The sequence below is a fragment of the Elephantulus edwardii genome, unplaced genomic scaffold (genome assembly GCF_000299155.1).
Source record: "Elephantulus edwardii isolate Elephantulus edwardi_28Jun2011 unplaced genomic scaffold, EleEdw1.0 scaffold00111, whole genome shotgun sequence".
NCBI classification, from domain to species: Eukaryota; Metazoa; Chordata; class Mammalia; order Macroscelidea; family Macroscelididae; genus Elephantulus; species Elephantulus edwardii.
The window spans coordinates 9,074,369-9,087,514 of record NW_006399861.1 but is presented as its reverse complement, the minus strand read 5'-3'; the positions used below and the strand labels follow the sequence as shown (position 1 = coordinate 9,087,514).

Below are 13,146 nucleotides of genomic sequence, written 5' to 3'. Positions count from 1 at the left end.
TTTGAAGGAAATAGCAAAAAATAAGGCCCCAGGAATAGATGGTATACCAATTGATATATTTCAGCTAACAGATGCTGCCCTGGACGTGCTCACCAGGTTGTGCCAAGAAATCTGGAGAACAACCACTTGGCCTGCTGACTTGAAGAGATCTATATTTGTTCCCATTCCAAACAAGGGGGACCCAACAGAGTGTGGAAACTATAGAAAAATATCATTGATTTCACATGTAAGCAAGATTCTACTGAAGATTATCCAAAAACAACTGGAACAGCACATCAGCAGAGAACTGCCAGAAGTCCAGGCTGGATTTAGAAGGGATTGTGGTACTAGGGATATTTGTAGCTAATGTTAGATGGATCTTAGCTGAAAGCAGGGAACACCAGAGGAATGTCTATCTGTGTTTCATTGACTATGCAAAGGCGATTGACTGTGTGGATCATAACAAACTGTGGCTGACTCTGAGAAGAATGGGAATCCCAGATCACTTGATCGTGCTAATGAGAAACCTATACTTGGACCAAGAGGTAGTCATCAGAACAGAGCAAAGAAACTGCATGGTTCAAAATTGGGAAGAGCGTACGCCAGGTATGTGTCCTGTCTCCATACCTTTTCAACCTATATGCAGAACAGATCATCCGGGAGGCTGGGCTCTATGAGGAGAAATGTGGGGTCAAGATTGGTGGAAGATCTATCAACAATCTGCATTATGCAGATGACACAACCCTTCTTGCTGAAACTGAGGAGGATCTGAAGTGGTTGCTGAAGAGGGTCAGGGACTGCAGCCTTCAATATGGATTGGGGCTCATTGTCAAGAAGACAAAGATTCTCACCACTGGACCAATTGGGAGCATCAGGATGGATGGTGAAGAGATTGAGATTGTTCAGAGCTTTAGTTTGTTTGTCTCCACAGTCAACAGTCTTGGCACCAGTAGCCAGGAAATTTAAAGGCATATTGCCATGGGAAAGTCTGCTGTTAGGGACCTTTCCAAAGTACTGAAGAGCAATGGTGCCTCTCTAGAGACTAAGGTGGGTCTGATACAGGCCATGGTCTTTGCTATCACTTGTTATGCACCAGAGAGCTGGACAGTGACTAAGGAGTAGAGAAGGAGAATTGATGCCATTGAGCTGTGTTGCTGGGGAAGAGTTATTAAGGGTACCATAGACTGCTAAGAAAACAAACAGATTCATCCTGGAAAGGGTTAAACTGGGGGGTTCCTTGGAGGTAAGGAATCTGAGGCTCCGTCTAACATACCCAGGACATGTTGTAAGGAGAGACCAGTCCTTGGAGAAGGACATCATGGTTGGGAAGGTGGAGGGACAGCACAGGAAGGGAAGGCCCTCTATGAGGTGGATTGATTCAGTGACTGGGGTAATCGGGGTGGGAGTGTCAGAGACAGTGCGATTGGCACAGGACAGAGCAGAGTTTAGGGCTGTTGTACATAGGGTCGCTATGAGTAGCAATTCACTCAATGGCACAAAACAACAACAACATACAGCAGAAATACCACAAAGAGATGATTTGAACAAATAGAAATCTATTCTTTCACAATTTAGGAGATTGGAGGTCTAAATTCAGGGCACCAGCCCTAAGGGGAGATCTTTTTTTCTCACTGTCAGTGAGATTTCCATATATTTTTACCTCAATCTTCTCTTGTATCTGGGAGTTTCTCAGAGTTTAGGGACCCCAATTCAGATCTAAAAAATATATGCTGCTTAATTTCTTAGTAGTATTGAGGTCCCCTTGATGTATCACCTAGCCATGATTCTCAGTATTATGTAATTGCTCTCCATTTTGTGATCTGAAGTCATTATCTATGTGCTCTTAATCCTGACTTCTTTGTTAATGAAGTAGGATTGGAGGTAGTTATGTTTCTTTTTTTTGTTTCTTTTTTTTTTTTTTTTAGCCTTCAACTGTAGATGGAGGATATTGGATTCTCATTAAAATGAAGTCTTTTGGGAAGAGTAATTGATTCAATAAACTCACATCTGACTCATCAAAATCCCCTCACCTTTCCTCTAACAAGATTTTTTAGAGGTGGAGATCAAAAGGCCTAAGGGGTTGAAAGCCAAGGAATCAGAAAGTAGAAACTAAAAACATAAAAATTTTGAGAAGCAGAATTATCTGTCTCAACTGATAAGGCCACAATATTTTTTAAAAAATTATTATATATTTCTTTGCATTCAAAATTAGTATACATTGTGTTTCATTTATATACATTTATTTTCACACATTCCTCTATTCACATTGTATTTCATACCATCATTCTCTTACGTTGAGTTTTATAAAGTTAATAACCATTGATCGATGCCCAACATTCATTATCCTGCCTTTTCAAGTCCCCACTAGATCTTTCCTAATTCCTTCACCTCCTCCCTCTATCCACCAAACTCTAAAGCCTTTTGGTTTCCCCTCCTCACGTCAGCCTCGATCCTCCCTTGCCTTCCCTCTTTGGACCTTTGAGCATAATTTATCAATAATCCTTCTGTTTCTACAATAATGATTTTATGCAGTTCTTGTCCCTATGATACTGAGTTCACTCAATATAATGCTTTCTAGCCTTTCCAATATTACATAGAGTTTTCTTTATGTCGAGAGAGTTTTCCAGAATCATTATTCCTGAATTCTGCATAGTATTGCATCACATGAATGTACCACAATTTCTCAATCCATTAATTTGTTGGTGACATTTGGGATGGTACCTGTTCTTGCTATTATGACTAATTCTGCTATGTACATCAGACTACAACTCTCCATTTCTATCTCCTGTTCTATTTTATTCAGAGTATAGGTAGATTTACTCAGTGAAGGGGGTAAAGGTGTTGTTGTGTCAGAGACAATAAGATTAGCTCAGGATAGAGCAGGGTTTAGGGCTGTGTACATAGGGTCGCTATGAATCACAGGTGACTCGATGACATAACAACGACGACAACAACAACAACAACAACATAGTCCTAGATGTGGAATAACTGAGTCATCTGGAATTTCCATGTTCAGCTTTTCCAGAGTGATTGTGCCATTTTGCAATAGTGTATGAGAGTTCCTATCTCTCTGCATCCTCTCCAGCATTTATTGCTTGCTGTCCTATTAAACTGCTACTAGGATGAAACGGTAGCTCATTGAGGCCACAACTTCTTGAGTGTCAAAGGATGAGACCATGGCCTCTCTGCTTTCAAAGCATTGAGCCGTATCTTTTGCAAATCCTCCGACCTTTATCAACTTGGTTCTAAAGTAGGAACTGTGGTTTAGGAATGCCTTGGATATGGAATCAGACCTACTACTTACAGACAGGGTTTTCATACCCAAAATGTAGAATAGAGTCTGCCAGGCTCAGGGAGATGAACAAGGCTGCCCAAAGACAAGGGAGCAGAGTTGCCATCACAGCATATCTGGAAGATGAAACTGAAGTTCAGAGACACTATCAACAATACCACAATAAACCAGAATCTTTCAGCTAGAACCCAGAAATCATGGAAAACACTCAATAAGGAGCAAGGCCATTACCTACATGATTTCAGAGAACATAGGGTTATTTTCAGGTCTTGAAAAAAAATTTAATGTAAATTATTCTGCTGTTTTTTCCATTTTATTGTATCCACTAGCTTTTCTTTCTCTCCAATTTTTCTCATTTGGAATGGTAATATATACCTGGAAATATATCCCACCATTGTACTTTGGAAGCAGATATCTTGTGAAGCAGATTCTAGATTTCACAGATCCAGAATTGAGAAAGAATTTTACTCCAGGAAGTGTTTGGACTTGTGGTTAATTTAGAACTTTTGGCTAAGGATGGGTGAAAGGGATTTGCCCATTAGAAGAACAAGAATTTGGGGGAAACATGTTCTCAGGAAGGATCAATCCTTTGAGAAGGACATCAGACATGGAAGGGTGGAAGGTCAATGCAAAAGAGGAAGACCCTAGTTGAGATGGATTGACACAGTGACTGTGGCAATAGGGTGGGGTGTGTCAGAGATGGTGCAGTGGGCTCAGGACAGGGCAGGGTACATAGCCATTGTTCATGGGGTCACTATACATTGTAGTATGGACATAATGGCACATAACAATAACAGCAAGATACGTGTCAATTTTAGACTCCAAAAGTTGGTAGAATTCCTCCATTTTCTCATCTTTGGCTTTAGCTGTTGGTGCGTAAGTTTGAAAAATAGTTTATTAACAGGGCTTCCTTGTACACATATGGATAATAACCTATCACTGTACTTTGAAATATAGCACTGTATTTCAAGTTAGATCTTGCAATAGGCACTTTTTTTAATGACCAAAACAAATCTTTATTTTTGTGTAACTGTATGAATGTTCACCAATGTGTCTACTGCTAGATTTTCAGAAAAAAAAATGTGCTATAAATAAGCAAACTACATCTGCTCACAGATGTGAATGGACTCCTCTAATTACACACCACTCCCAGGTGAACATTTTTAGTATTAAGTGTAGCATGATATTAAGCTATTGCAGCTTTTAGACATACATGTTGCGCTTCTGGCTGACGATGCAGGAAATTTTGCAGCATTACAATGTGAAGCACCATTTAAAATGGCATCAATATCAATGTTATCATGCTTGCCAGACTTCACAGTTTCAATTTTGAATATATCTCCTCAACAGTCTCATCTTTATCTTCCTCTTCACCACCAGGTTGCTCCTCTGCCTCCTTAAACCATTTTATAAGTGGCTCTGCTTTTATGGATCTCTTTCGTAAGTTCTTTTGAGACATATTTCTTAGAAGCCTCCTCCAACCAGCTTATGATGACCTCCTCATCCAGAAGATCTGCATCATACATCTCCTTCAGGATGTGCAGGATCTTGGAGAGGAGCAGCGCCTGATGCATTGCTACTACACACTCTAAACCATGACTATTTTAGCTTTTTTGTTGTTGTGAAAAAATAATAAAAAATGGCACCTGTATTTCTTAATTTGTTCCCTAATCGTCTTGTTAAAAAGAACTTCAGTCAAAACAAGAGGGCCCATAGCTTTCAAGTGTGGCCTTTCTGCTTCAGCAATAGTCTCTTTGTCAGATAAGCAATAATTCCATTTTCTTTCTTTTTCGTAACAAAATCAAACAAAATGTTGACTTCAAGGGTCCTCTCCAAATAGCACAAAGGGTTAGAACTTTTGTGTGGTCACTGATTTCATCCATTCTGCGCCTCTGAGCTTCCTCCAGATCCTCTCCTCAGTCATCATCTTCCTCTTCTTCCACAGCAAGGGAGGAAGACTGATGTCACATGGAGTTGGAAGTGGTGGTGTCCTACGGCTGGACATGGAGTCATTTTCCTTGTCCTTTCTGTTTTTCTTTTCCTTTTCTTTCTTAGCTGTGCCACTATCACTATTCTAGTAGTGGGGACGGGGGTTGAGAATGGATGTGCAGAGCCTAAGATGTGTGTCAAGCATACCTCGGTAGCCACAGGCTTTACAAGAATTACCTGTTGTTTGTTTCTTTGGATTGACATGCAGTTCTGTTTCAGGATTCTTGCACTTGAAACAGAGAACAATTTTTTTTTTTGTTTTATTTTTGAGAACATTTTTTTAAATAAATCTGTCCAACATGTCTTGCAGCTTGTTCACCTCATGAGATCCATTGACAATGTAGTGGTTATTCTTAACATCAGCCTGGGTTTGTGCCCCCAGCTTACAACTAAAATATTTGATGGGATACGTTGGAGGCCAATTAAGCGCCTTTGCAAGGTCAACCATGTTGACTGTTACTGTCTTGATTTCTATTTCCCTCAACCTTGGCAATCAGACGGGCATGTTGTGGCGATAGAACTGTTCTGACACGCTTTGATTGACATTGACAGACGTTTAGGCTCATTAGTAGCTTTATCAATAAGATGAAGAGATCTTCAATTGCAACGTTTTGTTCTCTTCTGTCTAGAGAAGAAGAAAGGATGACACACAAACAACCGCAAGAGTTCTAGGTCTCTGACATGAAAAAGTGTTGGCCGCCGAGGCTGGAATCTTCTTGAGTGCAGGCTGTTTTCCCCAAAGCAGGTACCAGTGGCTGCGCGACAGCTTGTTTTCTTCAAATAAAGACATAAACCCAACGCAGCTCGCTCAAGACTGAGATGAAGGTGCCGCTCCTGGCCACCAGATCAGAAGCTGGTGGGCGAGCGAGCTAGCAAGCGCAGGCCTGTGATGAGCTGGGGTCCGGGGTCCACACCCACCAACCACCTGTGGAGACTGCGGGCCACCAACCCGTCGCCACACTCCGCAATTGGCTTTTTAACTATGAATATAACACCATGCTTCTTCAATTTTTCATCCCCAGCATCATATGATTCAAAGCAGCCAATGCCAATACATTTCAACTCACTAATGCCTAGAATGTCTATAAGATCCATTTTCATTTTGACAACTTCCAATTTTTCTACATTCATAGTTCATACATTCCATGTGCCAATTATTAGTGGACGTCTGCAGTTTTCCTCATTTTGAGCATCTTTCTTTCTGTGTTCTCCACCTCTATGTCTAACAGTGTTTGTTCTTTGTAGGCCAATTAACTGGAAGAGATCCATATTTATTCCCATTCCCAAGAATAAGGTAATCTAACCAAATGAAAATTACTGAACAATATCATTAATTGCACATTCAAGCAAAATATAGATAAAGATCATCCAAAATCTGGTAGAGCAATACATTGATAGAGAACTTTCAGAAGTTTAAGCTGGGTTTATAACAGCTTGTGGGTGAAACTGTTGATATGTGATGAACCTTGGCAGAAAGCAGAGAATACTAGAAGAATGTTTGTTTGTCTTCTACTGACTATGCAAAAGAATTTGACTGTGTGGATCATAACAACTACTAACAGTGAGGAGAATAGGAATTTCAAAACACTTAATTGTACTTTTTAACAAAATTTATACATAGAACAAGACATTGTAGTCCAGTCAGAGAAAAGGAACACTTCCTGGTTTAAAATCAGGAAAGGAGTGCATCAGGGCTGTATCCCTTCTCCATATCTTCTCAATCTGTATGTTAAACAAATCATTCAAGAAGCTGGACTTTATAAAGAATGTGGCATGAGGATCTGAGGAAGACTCACCAATAACCTGCATTATGCAGATGACACAACCTTGTTTCCTGAAAGTAAAACATTTCCTTCAGAAAATCAAAGACTACATCTTTCAATATGGGTAGCAAGAAAGCAAATATTCTCATCTCTGGGCCAATAGGCAATATCATAATAGTAGAGAAAATATTGAAATTGTCAATGATTTCATGTTACTTGCATCCACAGTTAAGAACACTGATACTAGAAGTCAAGAAATCAAGAGACATATTATACTGGGAAAGTACTGAAGAGGAAATACGTTAGCTTAAAGACTAGGATGTGCTTGATTCAATTAATAGTTTTTTTAATCACCTGATATGCATTTGAGCAGGAAGCTCTGGCAGTTTAGTGGCAAAAAGCTGTGCTGCAATCTCAAAGGCACACTGTCCGAGGCCACTAGCTGCTCCACCAGAGCAGGATGGGCAATCTCCTCTTGTATGACTAACTGCCTCTGAAAATCCACCATAGGGTCAGCTCTGACTCTGTGGTATATAACAACATGCATTTGAGCAGCTGGCTAAAGCAGAATTTAGACTGCAAAAGTTTGCAGTCAGGACCCTCTCCAAAGAAGCAATTATGTCAGTTTGAGGACTAAGGTGCATCTTATTCAGGCCATGGTCTTTCCAGTCACTTGCTTTGAATCTGAAAGCTGGACAATTAATAAGGATGACAGAAGAAGATTGATGCCTTAGAGCTGTGATGTTGGAGAAGAGTTCAGAATATCGCATAGACTGCTAAAAAAAACAGATATGTCTTGAAGAAGGTACAGCGGGAGTACTCCTTGGAGGCAAGGATGATAAAATTTCATTTCACGTACTTTGGAAATGTTGCTAGAAGAAACATCCTTGGAGAGAGACATCATGCTTGGGAAGGTGGAGGGTCAGTGAAAGAGAGGAAGACCCTTAACTAGATGGATTGACTCAATGACTCCTCCAATGGGCTCTAGTGTGTAAAGAAGTGTGAGAATGGCACAAGATAGGACAGAGTTCAGATCTGTTGTTCATAGTTGCTATGAATCTTATTTAATTTGACGGCACATAACAACAATAACAGCATGCATTTGAGAGCTGGACAATAAATAAGGAGCTATGCCTTTCAGGTGTAGGGCTGAAGAAGATCTTGGGAATAGTGCTGAGTGTCCCATGGACTTCCAAAAGAACAAACAGATATGACTTGGGAAAAGTGCAACCAGAGAGCTCTTTGGAAGCAAGACTGGTGAAACTTTGTCTTTCAGAGTTTGGGCATGCTTTTAGGAGAGGCTACTCTTTAGAAAAAGACATCATGGTTGGAAAGGTGGAAAGCCATCAAAAGAGAGGACAATGCGCAAAAAGATGGATTAACACAGTGGCTTCAGCAAAAAGAACAAGTTTATCAGAGATGATAAGGATGGCATAGGGTAGGGCAAGGTTGAGATCTGTTGTTCACAGGGTTACTATAAGTTGTATTAGACTGAACAGGACTGACTAACAACAACAACCTAAGAACAAGATATGTGTCAGCCTTGATTTTCAGTGTTTACCAGTTAGGTAATGATGTAATCACCCTCATGATGTGATCTAATGTGATTAGCCAACCATTTGTGAAAAGATTAGAATGAGATGAAACATCTTTGATGAGGTTATAACAATAATCTAAGGGGAGTTTCCTTGGAATATAACCTGTATTGATTTTTATCTTACAAGAGACTGAATGAGAGAGAAATAAGTAGAGAACCACTAAGAAAGAAGAGCCAGATGTGAAGCATGTCCTTTGTATCCGGTGTTTTTACAGTGGGCAACCACTAACATCAGGGGATGATTGTTGGCAAGAACCTCCCCCCAGCACTTAAGGAGAATACAGGCCTTTCCCAGGTATTAGTGCTAAGTTTATACATACACCCTCATTTTAAACTATAAGAAAACAAATTTCTCTCTGTTAAAACCTGGTATAGTATTCTTGTTATAGAAGCACCAGATAACTCAATATTTTGGACATATTATCAGGAGCTACAAGTATCTAGGGAAGACATCATACATTGCAAAAAAGAGTTATTTTCTAATGTGCTGAAAGCAGCGGCAGCAACAAGGTGATGTAAAGCAGTGGTTGTGAGGATGGCTCAGGACAGGGCTGGGTTCGATTGCACTTTCAGCAGTGTCATTTTGAATTGGAACTGGCTTGATGGCACCACATAACAAAAACCATTTACTTCTTTTTTATTATTAATTTTAATGGATGTTTACAGTGCTTTTGGATTTCCATTCATTCATTGTTGCACTTTTCTCCCCGCCCACCCCACCCCCACCCCATCCTCAGTTTGCTCTTCTCTTTGAAAAGTAAAAGAAAAATTCCTTCATTGGTATACAATCCCCCCGCACCCGCACACCCTCACCCTGAGTATACTCCACTCTGCAACCTTCATTCCGGACTCTTATGATAATCATAATACCCTATATTGCTTTTAAACTGTTCACATCCTCATCCGTTTCAAACAGTATACATAACTTACCCAGTTTTTCTCAGTCGTACCCCCACCCTGATGTCAGCCTCATTCTACAATAGTGGCACCATACAGTATTTGCCCTTTTGTGACTGAGATATTTCACTCAGGATAATGTCCTTGAAGGTCATCCATTTTGAATAATATTGCATAAGTTCCTTGTTTTTCAGTGCAGCATAGTATTCCATTGTGTGAATATACCACAGCTTCTCTAGCCATTCATTTGTTGATGGGCACCTAGGTTGTTTCCAATTCCTTGCTATTGTGAACAAAGCTGCAATAAACATGGGTGTGCATATATCTGCTTTGGGTGGCAGGTACGGTCTCTTTAGGGTATATTCCCAGTAGTGGAATTGCTGGGTCAAATAATATCTCTATTTGCAATTTTTTGAGAAAGCGCCACACCACTTTCCACAGTGGTTGCACCATTTTACACTTCCACCAACAGTAAATAAGAGTTCCAGTCTCTCTGAAACCTCGTCAGCATTTGTTGCTTGCTGTTCTGTTAAATTTTGGTAGTCTTACTGGGGTGAGATGATATCTCATAGTTGGTCTTGATTTGCATCTCTCTCAGAGCTAGGGATTTTTTTAATTATTATTAATAAATTTTATTAGTTTTAATTAACATTTACAGAGATTTTGGGTTTTCATTCCTTCATTGTTGCACTGTTTTCTCTACCCTCCTCCCCAGTTCGTTCTTCTTCCCCCCCCACCGAATGTCTGTTTTAATTGTCCAGTTGCCACAGTGCTTGTCATAGCCAGTTCTGATTAATCTCCTTTGTCAGTGTGTCCTTTGCCATTCCCTATCACCCCTCCCTGAGAGAGACTTCACCCTGATTCATAAGGAAAAGGGGATGGCGTATTCTCTTAGCTACTTAATGCTGAAAAGGGACGCTGTGGGTTTCAGGATGAAGATCTTCTCTCACTACTCTAAAGGGCCCCTTTGGCAGTAGGAAACACATAGACTATTATGGAGATTGATTTTGGAATTTAGATGCACTGTTATTAATTGTGCTTAGCTGTACATGTTCATATCCTTGAAGATGCATCATGGAGATGTTGCAACCTAGAAGACACAAATTTAACTAACAAGTTAAAAGTCCATGAGTCAAAAATTGAAAAGCAATAATATTCCGAGTAGAGGTTCTAGTAGTGGCACAAATCAAGTTACAGAGGGAAGGTGGTTCTTACAATAAAAGGCCTATAGACTAGCACTTTGTCTATTATAGTGTAGAGGTTAGGAACCACAAGATGTAGAGGCTCAGCTATGTCATTTATGCTTCTTATGTCCTGGAGCAAATTCCATCTACCACTGGGCTGTTTTACAACTCGGAAGTTTACATGCAAGGTAGAGGTGAAGTAAGGGACTGCTTATAAGGTTTTCCGTCCATTCCAACAACTAAGAGATAGTGAGAAGAGTTGGGACCTCAGAAGGCTTTTAGGACAAATTAGTAGGCTCTGTGTCCAGGAGAAAATGAATATACTTACCAGTAATGTTAATAGAGCTAGGGATTTTGAACATTTCTTCATGTGCTTGTTGGCCATCTGGATGTCTTCTTTGGTGAAGTGTCTGTTCATATCCTGTGCCCATTTTTCAATTGGATATTTACCTTTATCTTGTTGTGGTGCTCAAGTATTTTATAAATTCTAGATATAAGTCCCTTATCTGACGTGTCATAACCAAATACTTTTTCCCAGTCTGTGGCTTCCCTTTTTGCCCTGTTGGAGAAGTTTTTGGATGTGCGTAGGGATTGGATTCTTAGAAGGTCTCATTCATCTTTTTTATCTTCTCCTGGTTGTAGATTTTTCAGGATACTTGGAAGACTGTTTATGTTGTAGATTAGGACTACTAGAGTTCTTTCAAGCTTTTCTTCAATGAAGTTTATAGTCCTTGGTTTTAGTCCTAGGTCCATGATCCATCTTTAGTTGGTTTTCGTATGTGTGGAGTGAGGTGTGGATCTTGCTTGAGTCTTCTGCAGATAGTTTTCCAATTTTGCCAACACCATTTGTTAAAAAGGCTCTTGTTTCCCCACTTAACTGAGTTCAACTCCTTGTCAAAAATCAGTTGACCATAAGTAAATGGGCTGATTTCTGGGTTCTCAATTCTATTCCATTGATCTGTGTGTCTGTCATTGTACCAGTACCATGCTGTCTTAACTACCACGGCATTGTAGTAGGATTTGAAATCAGGGAGTGAGATGCCTCCTACCTTTTTCCTATTTTTAAGGAGTGCTTTGCTTATTCGGGGCTTCTTTCTATTCCATATGAAACTGGAGATTACCTTTTCCATCTTGTTGTAGAATGGGATTGGTATTTGTATTGGGATTGCATTGAACGTGTAAATTGCCTTTGGTAGTATTGCCACTTTCACAATATTGAGTCTTCCTATCCATGAGCAAGGGACATTCTTCCACTTCTCCTGGTTTCTTTTCGTTTCTTGTAGTAATGTTTTGTAATTTTCTTAGAATAGATCCTTTGTGCTTCTGGGTAGATTTACTCCCAAATATTTTATCTTAAAAACATCTACTTCTAAATACTAATCTTAATCATGTAAAATGTTTCCGTGGCTTCCTCTGACATTCACCACCAGAAGTCAATTTCTGCAAACTCATCCAGGGCCACTCTCTTCCCTTACCAGTGCAGTGATATTTCAGTGACATTGGAACAAGTTTTCTCTTCTCTCAAGGTTTTCATACATAGTATTAATTCTGCCAAGAATAATCTTTCTCTTCTCCTTCATTTCTCACTTTCCTTGGCTTCCTTCCTCAGGTCATTTCCTCAGAAAGGTCTTCCCTGTCAGCCCAATTAGATCCTATTTGTTTTTCTATAACATTATACTAGTTTAATTTCATCATTGCATTTATAGTTAATTTTTTGAGGGAAACCAGTAATGATCAATTTATTAGAAAGTTACATCCCCAAAAGACCTCCTCTGAAAGGAGATTTGGAGGGAAAACCTCTCAGTTATTTTATTTTTAGAAATTTCTAGTGTATATATTTTATCATTTTAATTTGTTATTATTTCTTTGCCACACTTAGTGTGATCCCCACAAGGGGAACAGGCACTTCGACTTTATTTATCTAGTGCTTAATTCAGTTGATGTTGTTGATTGCCTTTGAGTCGAGCACGACTCATAGTGAACCTATGAACAAAAAGCTTGAAGCCACTCTACAGCTATCAACATTTATCAAAGTTCATAGGGTTTCCGGAGGTTTGTTATTTAGGAACTGGATGCCATTCCTGCTTCCAAACCTGTCAGTTGATAGGTGTTCAAAATCTATTTGTGGAATTATAGAGTGAATAGATTTCCTTTAACTTCTGCTTTTTGGGCTTTTCTGCTGCCTTATAACTTCAGCGTGTGAATTTTCATGATCCCAGCTTTCACGCTTTCCTCATGGTAATGGCTATGCCTTTGTTTTTTCTTCAGGAATTCTCTAAGCTTCAGTTCCTACGTGTAATCTCTCTGACATTATAATCCAAATTAAAAATCTAAATAGAATTTGAATAAGAGAGAATTCATTCTTAGTGGTCTGGCAACTAATACTGGTCTAACTGTGGTAAAGAATGCATGAGAAATGTTATTAAGTGAAAGTGAAGATCTAGG

The 13,146-nt window shown here is 39.6% G+C and overlaps 1 pseudogene; it reads right to left on the bottom strand.

Annotated features, from left to right (window-relative positions):
* The window catches only part of LOC102873935, a 12,545-nt pseudogene extending 6,837 nt beyond the window's left edge, over positions 1 to 5,708 (bottom strand).
* Positions 5,709 to 13,146: the final 7,438 nt, after the last annotated feature.